Source organism: Peromyscus californicus, unplaced genomic scaffold, assembly GCF_007827085.1.
Source record: "Peromyscus californicus insignis strain IS unplaced genomic scaffold, ASM782708v3 Scaffold_4__1_contigs__length_199733344, whole genome shotgun sequence".
In the NCBI taxonomy this organism is placed as follows: domain Eukaryota; kingdom Metazoa; phylum Chordata; class Mammalia; order Rodentia; family Cricetidae; genus Peromyscus; species Peromyscus californicus.
In genome coordinates, this window is record NW_026294562.1 from 196,594,645 (window position 1) to 196,609,081 (window position 14,437).

The following is a 14,437-nucleotide window of genomic DNA, read 5'->3' on the forward strand; positions in this document are numbered from 1 at the left end:
TTCAAAATTAAACATAGTTCTTATGATAAGTGATGAATTTTAAAGATGAAGTCCAGTTGATATCTATTGCAAATGTGTGCTACACCATTATAGTATAGGTTTGATTCATTGTGCTGTTATGTGTTTAAGCAATTGCATTATAGCTTCTTAATGCTGGAGCTAATGGAGTTATCCATACTTAAAATCCAGGTTGTATTTTCATATGAACTGGACCTCAGTATACATCTGGGCTTGTCTGAAACTGTCAGTGAATATCATGTGATTTTGAACTCATAGAGATTTGCCTACGTCTGCCTCTGCTCTTCTGGGATTAAAGATGGCCACTCACAGCATGCTACCATATTATTCTGTAATATAGACTATTAATATTTGTTATTGATTTAAATTTTTAAGAGCTTCATGCATATTCTCTTATCCAGTTGTGTTAATCACATGTTGTTTTAAATTTTGAAAGTGGATTCTAATAAATTGTTATCATGTCTTCCAATCTCTGTGATAAAATATGTAGATTATAATTTTATTTTATATTCTACTTTCAATATACCAGATTTGTACAAGGACATCAATCTGTTTCTTAAGACCTCAAAGCCCTTTAGTAAATTATCATGCTCCATTTAGGTTTGAGTGATTATACTGAAGAATACAGGATTTTCAAAATGTGGATGTAAGCTTTTGTGAATATAATACTTCATCAGTCATTGCATAATATATTGCATGCTATGGTATAATGTAGACTTAGTAGGTATTATATTACCCAATGTCAAATGTCAGACACTCAGAACAAGTAACTAGGTCTAATAACATGGAGGACCCCTTCCTTACTTTTCCTCTGAGGACATATGTCATGTTCCAACTGTTTTAAGTCTTGATGAATACTCCCACTTTCTCTTTAAATCTAGATATTTACAAATCTTTTGTCTGAATGCTTCTGTCAATTCATTGCTTTTCTATGAATTGGTATGTATTCTTCATCTAAAGTCATGAATAGGTTACAACGTGCAACTTTATTATTTTACATTTCTCCGGAATTCATCACCAGTTCCTAAAAATACATACAATATATTAAGTAAAATATTTTCCATTTTCCCATATTTAAATAAAATTAAAATTGTTAGACCTTTACTACTGTGAGTTTTATCCTTGTTGTGGTAACATCTTTGCTCTTATGTCTATATATTAGGCTAGGAGGGTTCGCAAATGCAGTTGTTAGTTGTAATTGAACAGAATCCCTGCTGATCAAAAGGAAAATTTTCCAAGTTATAGAAACTAAACGAACTACAATAGCTAGTGAAGTTTTGGATCTCAGAGGAGAAACTGTAACTGCTTCTTCACTAAAGTAGTATAGCCCCTAAACATTTTAAATAATTGTTCTTATACATACAGTTAAGTCTATTCCTCCCATCTCTTTAAGGACATGTCATGTTGAAACAGATGCATACAATGATCAAAAGCCACAGCCAATCAAAATGAAGAATTGTGGATCCCAGTTCCACCTGATACATTTACAATAAATACTATTGCCACTCCTAAGTTTCAGGTATCAATGAAGAAGATGAAATATAAAAAATGTAAGAGCCTGAGGACCAGGAAGTTTGCTTTGAGATTATGTCTCTTAGGAATGCCATACATTGCCCATAAAGACACAGAAAATCTGATAAACATGACTTCCTAAATATGAGCTGAACTAGGACTACAACTTTTGACATCATGATATGAATGTGAAAATCTCATGAGTACTCAACCATAGAGAAACTACAGTGTACAAAGTAATGCTAACAGAGGAAGAAATAGGCTACCATGGGGCAGAGCAAACTAAAAAATTGGTAAGATGTAATGATATTCATAGATAAGTTAGGATTATATATATACATATACATATATGTGAATCATATATATTATTTCAATTAAATGCATAGGTTATTTGTGCATGTAAATGTAAGTTTTATGTTATGTATCATTATTATATATACATTTGTATTCCTAAAATCAACTCAAAAACATATATGTATATATGTAATAACAATTATAAAAAATTTATGAATTTGAAAGAGAGAAGGAAGGGGTAAACAGGAGCATGTTGTGTGACAAAAAAGAAGAGAAAAATGAGATAATTTCATTATAATCTCTAAAATAAAAATGTTTTTCTATTCACTGGCATTCAAAGTTGATATATGTCATCTATGCTTTTAAAGTTGGTCTTTAGATTTGTTACTAAGTAAGTAATTAGACATGTTCTGAAATTACCCTGAAACTTACATCAATCTTATATTTTAAGAGTTGTCACAATAAATATTAAGAAATAAATTAATTTATACTTGAAGAACAATGAATGCATGGAAATATTTCTTCTTACTCTCAGGTATAATCTAATAGTAAAATTGAGACAAAATTTTCTTATAGTATAGATATTTTATGTATTAGAATCATTGTGAGAATAATATTCTGTTTATTTTACTGTGGGACAGATCAGTCTAATATTCTACTAACATCCTACTGCTTTTTCATAATGAACATCTATAAAGGAAGTACTTTGCTTGAAGTCAGAAGTAATTTAAAATAACAAAATCTGTATTTTCAAGAAGGAAAGTACCATAAAAAGTTTTAAAATGGTTTTGTTGCTAAAAGTCATTCCTAAGGGAAGCCATAAACTACATCTACCACTTCATCTAAGGTCCCATTAAGAACCACAGGTTCAATTCGTCTAAAATTCATGCTGTGGATCCAATGCATCTACTGGGCTTCATTACAGAATATAGATGAGGAGTTCTTAACACTGGGGTGGGAACTCCAACCCAACTGCCTGCACCTGGAAAATCTATTTCAGGGAGGATTAGGGCTCTTAGACACACAAATGAAACCTCCTGTCTTTCTCTTCCTCTCTCCATTCCTCCCTCCTCTATCTCTATCCATCTTTATCCCCCCCTCTCTTTGTGTGTGTGTGTGTGTGTGTGTGTGTGTGTCTGTGTATGTGTCTCCTTTGTACAGACACATGCAGACTTGACTGCTGTGGGATGGTCTGTATGTCAAGTGTGTTGCTGATTGGTCAATAAATAAATAACTGATTGGCCAGTGGCTAGGCAGGAAGTATAGGCAGGACAAGGAGGAAAATAAAACTGGGAAGTGGAAGGCTGAGTCAGAGACAATGCCAGCCGCCACCAGGACAAGGAAGATGTAAAGTACCGGTAAGCCATGAGCCACGTGGCAAGGTATAGATTTATAGAAATGGATTAATTTAAGCTGTAAGAACAGTTAGCAAGAAGCCTGGTATGGCCATACAGTTTGTAACCAATATAAGACTCTGTGTTTACTTGTTTGGGTCTGAGCAGCTGTGGGACTGGCAGGTGAGAGAGATTTGTCCTGACTGTGGACCAGGCAGGAAAACTCTAGCTACACTTGACAGTTTATAGTAGTAAACTCACTCAGCTTCAATGATCTTTTGGAAGGGAACTCAGAGTAAATTCCCAAGCAAGTAGTTTGTTGACATGGTATTCCTCTTGTTTGTGTTGGTTTTGAACTTAATTAGAGATGTGTTGGTTTCCACCAAGGCATTTCTGTCACTCTAGTACTCATTGTGTTACTATGACATGCAGGTCATTGATAAGATCCTCAGTCCTATACAACCCTAACTGTCATCATAGAACCCTCATCCACGGGTTGATGGAAGCAGATGCAGAGAGCCACAGCTGGGTCCCAGGCAAAGCTCAGGAGTCCCATTGATGAGAGAGAGGAGGGATTCTATGAGCAAGGGATATTGAGACCATGACAGGAAGAACTACAGAGACAACTAGCCAAACTCATGAAAACATATGAGTTGTGGACCAATAGCTGAGGATCCCCTATGGCACTGTACTAGGCCCTTTGGATAAGCAAGACAGTGTTTAGCTTGAACTGTATAGGGGCCCCCCAGGCAGTGTGATTGAACCTGTCTCCAGTGAAAGAGCTTGCTTTTTGGAGCCTTGTGGCTATGCTCAGACACTTTGCACAGCCTTGTTTCAGGGAGGAATGGCTTAGACCTGCCTCAACTAAATGTACCAGGGTTTGCTGACTCCCCATGGGAGACCTTGCCTTCGAGGTGGTGGAAATGGGTGGTGGGTTGTGGGGGAAAGCTGGGGGGCAGGAGGAGGGAGGACAGGGGAATCTGTAGTTGGTATGTAAAATAAATAGAAAATCTCCTAATTAAAAAATTATTTTAAAAAAGAAAGAAAATTTCAACTACAAATGGCATCCAATGTGGGGCATGAATTATCACATAGGGTGTGAAAAAGAGAGACAGAAACAGATAGGGATCCCTTAAGAGGCACTGCTGTGTAGCAGAGCACTTGAGCACCCAGCATGCTAAGTAGACACAGCAATCTAAGCAAAAATATCTGCCATAGTGTAGGCACTACTTCCTAGAGACAAGTCACTAAAATGCAACTCTTAGTTAAATGCAGCTCTCAGCCACATTGACAGGTTTAGGACTCACTCTCAGAAAACCAGGGCATGGGTGGTGTCAACTGCCTGAGCCTCATGGTGGAGGGCCTAGCTGTTTAAGGTTAGGCTCACACAGTCAGAGTGCCACAGGTGAACAGAAAAATAGTCCCAGATTAAAAAAAAAATTAAACAGATGTGCATAAGTTCCAAAGACTAATGGGCATAGTCATAGGAAAAAGCAAGTAGTTTAAAAATAATTAAGTAAAATCTTTAAAGAAAGAGTAAAGTAGCATAAGGAGAACAGGGCATGTAAACCATGGAAATAAACATGGCATCTGTGCCTTTTATTGTGTCTTACTAAGTTTGAAATTTTTGCATGTTGATGAACAATTGGCAGCTGCTGAGAGACACAGGATTCTAAAAGGAACTGTTGAATTAAAACAGCTTAGATGCTTTAGGGATGTCTTAATTTAAAATGGAATTCAGAAAATATATTGCATTGAGGGAGAGTTTATTCTTTTGTTTACATAGTAAATCAAGGCTGTGGATTCCTTCAAAATCAATAAAGGCCAGAATTAGTTGAGGGAGACACCCTGAGACTCTTGGCTATAGACAAAAAAATCAATTTAGGGAAATTGTAGGACAGGTGTAGATGTAACCAACCATCTTATTGAATAAGAAACACAGAACCAATGCAAAGAAGAAAGCCAAGAGGTCAGAGATAAGAGCTAAAACCTTACCCTTCCTCCTGAGGTGGTCCTACCTCTCTGAATGAGACCTACTTCCTGTGTTAAAGTCTTTATGTAGACTTTCTGTTCTGCCTTCTCATTGGTTGTAAATCCAACACATAACCACCTAGTCACTGCCTGTCTGTATAGACCACCAGGTCTTCTATGGCTGGTATTGAGATTAAAGGCATATGTGTCCAGTGCTGGCTGTATCCCTGAACACACAGAGACTTACCTAGCTCTGCCTACCAAGTGCTGGGAGTACAAGTGTACGCCACCAACACTGGGCTTTCCTATGGCTTGCTAATAGCTCTCACCCCCGGGCAACTTTATTTATTAACATTCAAATAGCATTTTAATACAAATAAAAATAACCATATTTCCCCTTTTCTATTTTAATAAAAAGAAAAATTAAAAAGCTTATAACTAACATAAGAAAAACTATATACAAAAGTACAATAACTATATACAATATATACAAGTAATAAATACCTAAACAATGTCTAGTTCATTTGAATTTGACAAATTCAGAGAAAATAATTCCATTATCTATCCTATTGTATCTAATTTACTTTCTATCCTAATTAATCTTCAACTATAACTAACTAATCTTCAACTCCCTCAGAAACCCAAGAAGGAAATAATATTAGCTAACAAAAATAAAAACAGGAAGTACATGCAAGCAACATCCAAAAAATTGTGAGTTGATAGAAACAGACAGCTGCTTGGACAGTCATCTGAGGTTTCTCTGCAGTGTTGGGGCATCATCTTCAGCCTATAGGCTTAGCGTATCTGACAGACTCATTTGTGAAGTGGAATGTACATAAGGTCAACAGTTCAACCTCACATTGGGTGAGAGCAGTCCATGTACCAGAAACACCTGAATTCCACTAGAGTCATGTCATAATTCAGGATTTTAAATTCTGGAAATTGTTGATGTTTTTTGAATTCAGTTGTCCATTCTTGTTGGCTATGTGTGTATGTGGCTTCATCTCAGCATCCCATTCTTCTCCACATCCCTCTATTAAATACCATTCTACTATTGAGAGGCGTGAGCTTAATTACTCGTCAAGAATAACTGTTTCAGCTGCTGTTCCATTGCACATCAGAAGCCATTGGCCCACTGCCTGTTCAACTGCCTTTGAAGAAAAGGGCACTGTACCTTTTGCGGATTGCGAAGGCCACTTCAGGGATGGTGCCATATTGTCCTGGCCTCAGAAGATGCCTTTTGATAAAGCCATAACTACACTTGTTTCGGTAAGAATCAGTAGTCCTTTGTTTTATGTCCTGTCTGTCCTGTTTGTCAGCAGTTGATTCGAGGATATCTTGTTCTCCAGTTGCTAACTTTTGCCACAATGAAAGTTAACTCCAATTGCAGTTTTTCAATGCCCATATTTTCTCTGAAGTAGATTGGTACTGCCAGGAGCCAACATGTCTCATAGGCATAACAAAAAAGAAAAATTTTCTAAGTTATTAAAACATTTTAAATGCCATATTCTGTAGATCTCTGAAGGGTTTGAAGGTAACCTGTCTATCTAAAATATATCTACTCAATCTTTAAAACATATCTAATATAACTATAAGTTCTATTATAATGTCTAACTACTAACTTTCATTTCTTTATATCCTAATAGTTGGTAATAACAACATTCAAGGATCAGAAAATTGCATTACATTTTTAAATGAATGGTACAATTAGAAATATACATATAGCATTTTATAACAATTTCAATTTCAATATATATAATTTGTATACAATATAAAATGATCCAATCCAATGTAAAGTATTTACATTTTTCTTTTCTTTCTTTCTTTCTTTCTTTCTTTCTTTCTTTCTTTCTTTCTTTCTTTCCTTCCTTCCTTCCTTCCTTCCTTCCTTCCTTCTTTCTTTTTTCTTTCTTTCTTTCTTTCTTTCTTTCTTTCTTTCTTTCTTTCTTTCTTTCTTTCTTTCTTTCTTTCTTTCTTTTTCTTTAAAATAAGAATCTTAAATCTAATCTCCTTTGCTTAGCCCTTTTCCTAACCCTTGAAAACAACTTGTAACCAACTCCCCTAATCAGTGAAAATTATTCCAGACGCAAAACCCATTAAAAGACCAAAAATTCACCTGCCCCACACCACCTCTTTGGGATTGTGGGCATCGTATTCTTGAAATTGCTTCCTGCTGGGTATGGGCAAAGGTATCTTTATTCTGAAAAGAAAAATTTTAGGTTAATTGTCAAATTCTAGGAACGGTAACCATATCCTTCATTATCCAGTCTGTGTATGATGCCAAAATTCAGGGTTTATCTCAAATCCTTATTCAAGTAGTCTTTGAAACTGGATCATCTCAGCTAGCCCTCTCAAAATTACTCTGAGCACTTTGTAGATCAAAGCTGATCTGTAGATAATGTTTGTCAGTTTAATGATGTTATTATTGTCCAGTGGAATTGTTGTTGTTGTGGGGCCCCATCTTCTTTCTGCAGACTTCAATTGATGTTATGCCTGGCCATGAATTCCTGCAGAAAACTATTAAGAGACTCGAACACAAAGACATATATATGCAACTGATTGAAGCCTCTTTTCTTTTTAGAATTAGTTAGTACTCTATATGACCATTCATATCTTAACAAAGTTTAAAATGTATATATATGTATATATATATATTAATCTTGTAAATTTTGATATAAAATTCATACTTTAAGAAAAGTTTAAAGAATCAGAATAGAAGCAAAAAGTTGAGATTAGTAATAGAATAGTCCCTTAATTAATTTGGCTTTTCTCCTGTCCCATAGCAGAAGATGGCTCTTTTCTTCTGGCATGATACAGGGAATTTGCATTTTCCTTTCAACAACAGTTTAAAGAAGGAGAGAGCCATTCTCCAACTCCAAAGTCAGCTTTAAATTTTAATTGAACTGGGACTATTAGAAGACCAATAGTGTTAAATCTTTAGAGAAATGCAGAAACAAACATTTAGGAAGACATAAAATTTTTTAGATAATATAACCATATGCCATTTCACTCTGTTTCCTGGGATAGATGATTTGTCCCTTTTTTCAGTTGTCTCATTTGTCCAGTGTTCTTCAAATTCCTTAACCTTTATTCTCCTAAAAGACAAAAACCAAAACCTTACCCCAAGGTTTTTTTTTGGGGATGTTCCTTTTTGGCAAGTTATTATCTGATTAAATGAAAAGACATGTGTTACTGGTATAAGTTAGTTTAAATTGGATGTTCACTCTAGTTGATGAACAATCACCTCCTCTAATTAAGAGGTCTCTCTTGTTCAAATCGAACTGTTATCAATTTTGATGGTACCCACAGCTTATCTTCTCCTGTAGAAACAAAACAAAACCTTGTCTCCAATGTAACACATATCCTGGTTTCCATTCTGAGGTCAGCACATCCTTGAAGTATATAGGCTGATTTAATTCTGTAGTTGTTTGTGTAGTTTAATTCTGTATCCAATGTCTCTCTGCAGCTGTTGTTCCTTTCTCATTGGCACTGAGAAAATTCAAAGTTAATAGAGCATTATGTAGTCTATTTCTGGGGTTTTTTTGTTACCCCTTTCCATTTATTTAGAATATCATTTAGAGTTCTGTTTGATCTTTCTATTACTGTTTGACCGGTAGGATTATGTAGTATATCTGTAATATGTTTTATACAGTAATAAGCAAAAAACTGTTTCATTTTAACAGAGACATATGATGGAGCATTGTCAGTTTTAATTTGTGCAGGTATACCCATGATGGCCATAACTTCTATCAAATGAGTGATTACAGAATCAGCTTTTTCAGAACTCAAAGCAGTTGCCCAGTGAAATCCTGAATAAGTATCGATGGTATGGTGTACATATTTCAATTTTCCATATTCTGCAAAGTGAAACACCTCCATCTGCCAAATTTCATTCCACTGAGTACCCTTTGGGTTACATCCTGGTGGTAATGATGTTTGATTGTAGAAGGATCAAAAAGGACATTTCTTTATTATTTCTTTGGCTTGTTGCTAGATTATGGAAAAATCCTTTTTTAAACCTTTACTATTGACATGATATTTTTTTTATGAAATTATGAAGCCTCCAGCACATTTCCTATCAATAATTTATCAATCTCATCATTGCCTTTTGCTGGAGGGCCTGGCAGACCAGTATGGGATCGGATGTGAGTTATATATAAAGGATGACTACTTTTCCTGATTGAATCTTGTAATTGAATGAATAGTGAGGTTAATTCTGAAGCATCAGGGATAAATTCTGCAGTCTCAATATGTATTACAATGCTTTCAGCATACTGAGAGTCAGTAACTATGTTGAGAGGTTCTGAAAAATCCATTAATACCAACAGAATAGCATTTTTATACTGAATTATAAGGACTTTGAACCACCTTACTTAAATTTTCTGATTTGTAACCTGCCTTACCTTGTTTGTTGGCATCTGTATAAAATTTACAAACTCCAGATATGGGTTTTTCCCATACAATTCGTGGCAAGGTCCAATCAGCTCTCTTAATAAGATCAATTCTATTGCTTTTGGGATATTTGCTGTTAATTTCTCCCAAAAAATTACTGCAAGCTTTTTGGCAAGGTTCACTATCTATCTATAATTTTTCAATGTCCTCCTTATTGAAAGGTATGACAATTTCTGCTGGGACTATTCCTGCTAATTGACAAAGTCTCAATTTTCCTTTCCATTCAAGTCAGAGATTTTTTCCACATAAGTTTTTAATTTTTATTTGGTTTATTTAGTAAATATATCCATTCCAATATCATATCTTCCCTCTGCATTAATATTCCTGTTGGAGAATACCTAGAAGGTAAAATAACCAAAATGCAATCCAGCTTTGGATCAATACGATTTTCATGCCCTTCATGTACTTTCTTTTCTGCCAAAGCCAATTCTTTCTCAGCTTCAGGTGATAATTCTCTTGGACTATTTAAGTCCTTGTCACCTTCTAAGGTTTTGAACAAATTTTTCAGTTCATCATTTTTTACCCCAACAATAGTTCTTAGAGAGAAATGCCTCCAAATAATCTTGAATGTCATTAAGAGTCTGTAGTCGATCTCTCCTAATTTGCACCTTTTGGGGTCTAATTATTTGAAGTTCTATTTTATATCCTAAATAATTAATAGAATATCCTCTTTGTATTTTTTCAGGAGAAATTTGTAATCCACAGCAAGGCAAAATTTTCTTTACTTCTTCAAACATTCTCTCTAAAGTATCTGCACTTGAGTCAGATAATAAACTATCATCCATATAATGATAAATTATAGATTTAGGAAATTTTTTATGTACTACTTCGAATGGCTGTTGTACAAATTATTGGCACAGAGTTGGACTATTCAATGTTCCCTGTGGGAGCACCCTCCATTGAAATCTTTTAACCAGTTGAGATTTATTATAAGTAGGCACTGTGAAAGCAAATCTTTTTCTGTCTTTTTCTTGTAAGGGTATTGAAAAGAAACAGCCTTTTAAATCAATAACTATGAGAGGCCATCCTTTTGGTCACAGAGTAGGCAAAGGAATTCCAGATTGTAGAGAGCCCATTGGCTGAATTACTTTGTTCATTGCTCTGTCTGTTTTCTTTCTCAATTTACCAGATTTCTTTTTAATAACAAATACAGGAGAATTCGAAGGGCTGGTTGATTCTTCAATATGATGAGCATTTAACTGTTCTTCGACCAGCTCATCTAAAGCCTAGAGTTTCTTTGTTGTTAAAGGCCATTGCTGAACCCATACAGGCTTGTCTGTTGACCATTTCAAAGGTAGAGCTGTTGGTGTTTTTGGAAGATTATCAGTTGTTGTGCCCTGTTCTTGTATGACATGGATGGCTGGTGACCACTCATTAGAATAATATCTTCTAATATTTCTCTCAGAAACAATGTACTAGTTTATGATTTGTTTCTGAGACTGGAGGGATGTAATCTGAGTATTCCATTGTTGCAACAAGTCTCGACCCCACAGGTTCATAGCTATGTAAGCCACATATGGTTTTAATTTTCCTTTCTGTCCTTCTGGACCTATATGTTTGAGACATCTTGCACTCAGTTTCACTTGAGATAATGTCCCAATTCTTTACAGTTGAACCTTTACCTCCTGAAGAGGCCAAGTTGGATGCCAAAATTCTGGTGCAATTATGGTAATGTCTGCACCTGTGTTTACCAGACCAGACAACAAAACACCATTTATTTTTATTGTTAATTTTGGTCTTTGTTCATTAATAGAAGTTTGCCAAAAATTTTTCTTTATGTTTTTTCCTGAATTTCCTATTCTCTCTGTTTCATCATCTTGACCAACATGATTTATTCCAATAGGCATTTGGTTATTTAGTTGCTTTTAGTAGGGGTTTCCTCTACAACTGAAGGAAAGGTTTGAACTGGATTCACTGTGGGGCCTGCCTGAGGCCCCTCTGGGAGTTTCCCTAAGCCTGAGGCAAAGGATTACCCTGTCTGTCCCTTGTTGATCTACATTTGTTGGTCCAGTGTTTTCCCTTACTACACTTCTGCATACTCCAGAAGGAAGGGGCATTCTGTTGCCAGTGTTCCTTGAAGAAACATTATTTCTAGGAATGACCTGTTTACAGTCCCTTTTCAAATGTCCTTGCTTTCCACATCCAAAACATCTGACATACCTCAAACCTTTTGAAATTGCTTCTCCTACCCACATATCATCATGGCCATGAGCCTCAACATTAACAGTGTCTCTAATCCAATCTTCCAAGGGTTCAGTTCTTGCCTTTAACAGCCTGATTATTATTTGCTTGCCTCATTTGCATTCTCAAAGGCCAAAGATATGATTATTATCTGACTAGCCTCTGAATTTGGGACCATTGTCTGTACTGCTGAAGTCAATCTTTGTAAGAAATCTGTGAAAGATTTTTTGGGCCCTGTATAACCTTTGTAAATGACTCAGTTTTTTTCCTGGTTCCTCAACTCTGTCCCATGCATTCAAGGCTGCCATTCGACATAGAATTAGGGTTTGGACATCATATAAACATTGTGTTTGTACTGAAGCGTATTGGCCTTCTCCACTAAGCTGGTCCTGGCAGACTTGTATTCCTATATCCCTCCATTGTTTTTCTATATTTTTAGTCTCCTCCTTGAATCACATTTTCCACTGGAGATTTTGTCTGGGTTCAAGAACATCCTGTGCCAGCTCCTGCCATTCCTGTGGTAGAATCCTATTACAATTTGACCAGGTGTTTAACATTTGCTTTACATATGGGGAATGCATGCCATAAGATGCTATTACCTCTTTAAATCTTTATAAGTCTAACATTTCAATTGGAATCCAAGTATTTTGTACATTCTCTTCACTAGGTGGCTGCTGTATGGCTACTGGTTAAGTTAAGGGTGATTGTGTGAAAATAAGCTTTCCTTCTGTAACCTTATGATCCAATTTTGAAACAACTTCACTGTTAATTTCTTCTGTCTGAATTTGAATTTCTCTATAATTCATTTTTACAGGTTTAACAGGTTTTTCTAAGACTGTTATCCTGGCACTTAAATTGACTATGTTTTTAAATGGTTAAATGAGGATAAGGAAAGTAATAAACTGAATAATTCAATCAATATTAATCTTCTCATATAGTTGTTCCATTGTCAGAGTGCCTAAAATTTCAAACAAACCCCTATTTTCTTCCAATGTACACACAAAGCCCATTTTTTTAACATAGAAAAATATTCTCTTTTAAATAGATATGTTAATTGACTTACCAAGTCTGTGTAGAACAGTAGAAATCTGAGGGAATTTCAAAACAGCCACCTGGTGTCTGAGGTGTGAATCCAGAGAGAGAGAGAGAGAGAGAGAGAGAGAGAGAGAGAGAGAGAGAGAGAGAGAGATAGTGAGAGAGAGAGAGAGAGAGAGAGAGAGAGAGAGAGAGAGAGAGAGAGCAAGAATGCGTAGCCACAAGTTCTGACTTGCTTAAATCCAGCCACGTTTTTCGTGCTTGAGCCAAGTCAAACCTTGGCTTTATAGGCAGGGGCCCTGTTCGGCAGGGCAGGCCGAAGTTGTTTGTAGCAGGGGCTTTGAACCAGTAGTTCCAGCTGCGGGTCAGTCAGACCTGGGCCCGAGCTAGGGAGCCGAGTCTCCCAGGCCAGACTGGACCTGCCGATAAGCCAAACCAAGCGGTTTTTAATGGATTCTCGTCACGTTGGGTGCCAAATGTAGATGTAACCAACCGTCTTATTAAATAAGAAACACAGAACCAATGCAAAGACACACACATTTAAAAGAATTTATAACAGGTAAATAGAATTCATTCTCTGACATTTTTATCATTTACTTACCTTTTTTGACTAAAGTGATAGTGATCTTCACTGGAGAGTAAATAGGAAATGACTAAATAGTAGGACATACAGCAAAACACAGAGACAAGGAACACAGTGAGACATAAATAGCTACATGAAAGTAATTGACTTGCTGAAAATAAGCATTTCCTGATAACTCACAGAAGGCACAGCATGTCCCTGATTTTCCTGTATAGGCCAGAGCCTCATAGTCTCTGTGAGCAGAGTCTAAAGACAAATCATTTAAGCACATTGGCTTATTTCTATGCTTTTGTTCCATTCTGAACATCCTCATGAGTACTTACAATCTCCTCTACAAGCCTGACAAGTATACAAGACTTTGGCTACTGCTCTGTTTCTCTTGACAAAATCTGATCAAATTTTGCATGCTGTATTTGTCTCTCCCTGATGCTGTATGTGTGGGCCTTATGGCCTGGGCCAGCATATCAAGTGTTCTCACCTTGTACAGGCATAAGCAGAGGTTGCTACACATTCCTAGGACCAAAACTTCCCCTAGATATTCTACTGAGTCAGGGCTATCAAAACCATCCTTCTTCAGGTTAGTATTTTTATTTTCTTTTATATAATCACCTGCCTCTTTCAATTGCTCCTGGTCTTCTTGCATAATCCTAGCCAGTTCCTAGTAAATACATCCATAGTCATTTCTGGGTGTTTCCCAGCTGTGAGTCCCTTTCTGCTCATGACCCTCTATTCTCTAGCATCCAGCCACTGTGTTCCCTGGGTGAGAAATTCATAAGACCCTGGTATGATTAAAAACATGAACTGAAAGTCTCTGCATGTTTCTTAATTAATCCTTCATACCTCAGAATGTTATGCACATTGTGGGCAGTCATCATATAAGAACTTTGGTGTGCATGTATAAACCTTTGTGTTGTAATGTGTGTATGTGCTTTAATGAACCTGTGTTTAGGCAAGTGCACAAAAATTATCTCTCAGACTGTGTTTACTCTATTTTCATGCAAGATTTTTGTCAAGTTGTTGGTGATGCATGGTGTGGAAGCCCATTTTTAGGTTTCCT

The 14,437-nt window shown here is 36.2% G+C and overlaps 1 pseudogene; it reads left to right on the forward strand.

Annotated features, from left to right (window-relative positions):
* Window positions 1-6,362: 6,362 nt before the first annotated feature.
* On the forward strand, window positions 6,363-14,155 carry LOC128124321 (vomeronasal type-1 receptor 4-like; annotated as a pseudogene).
* The last annotated feature ends 282 nt before the right edge of the window (window positions 14,156-14,437 follow it).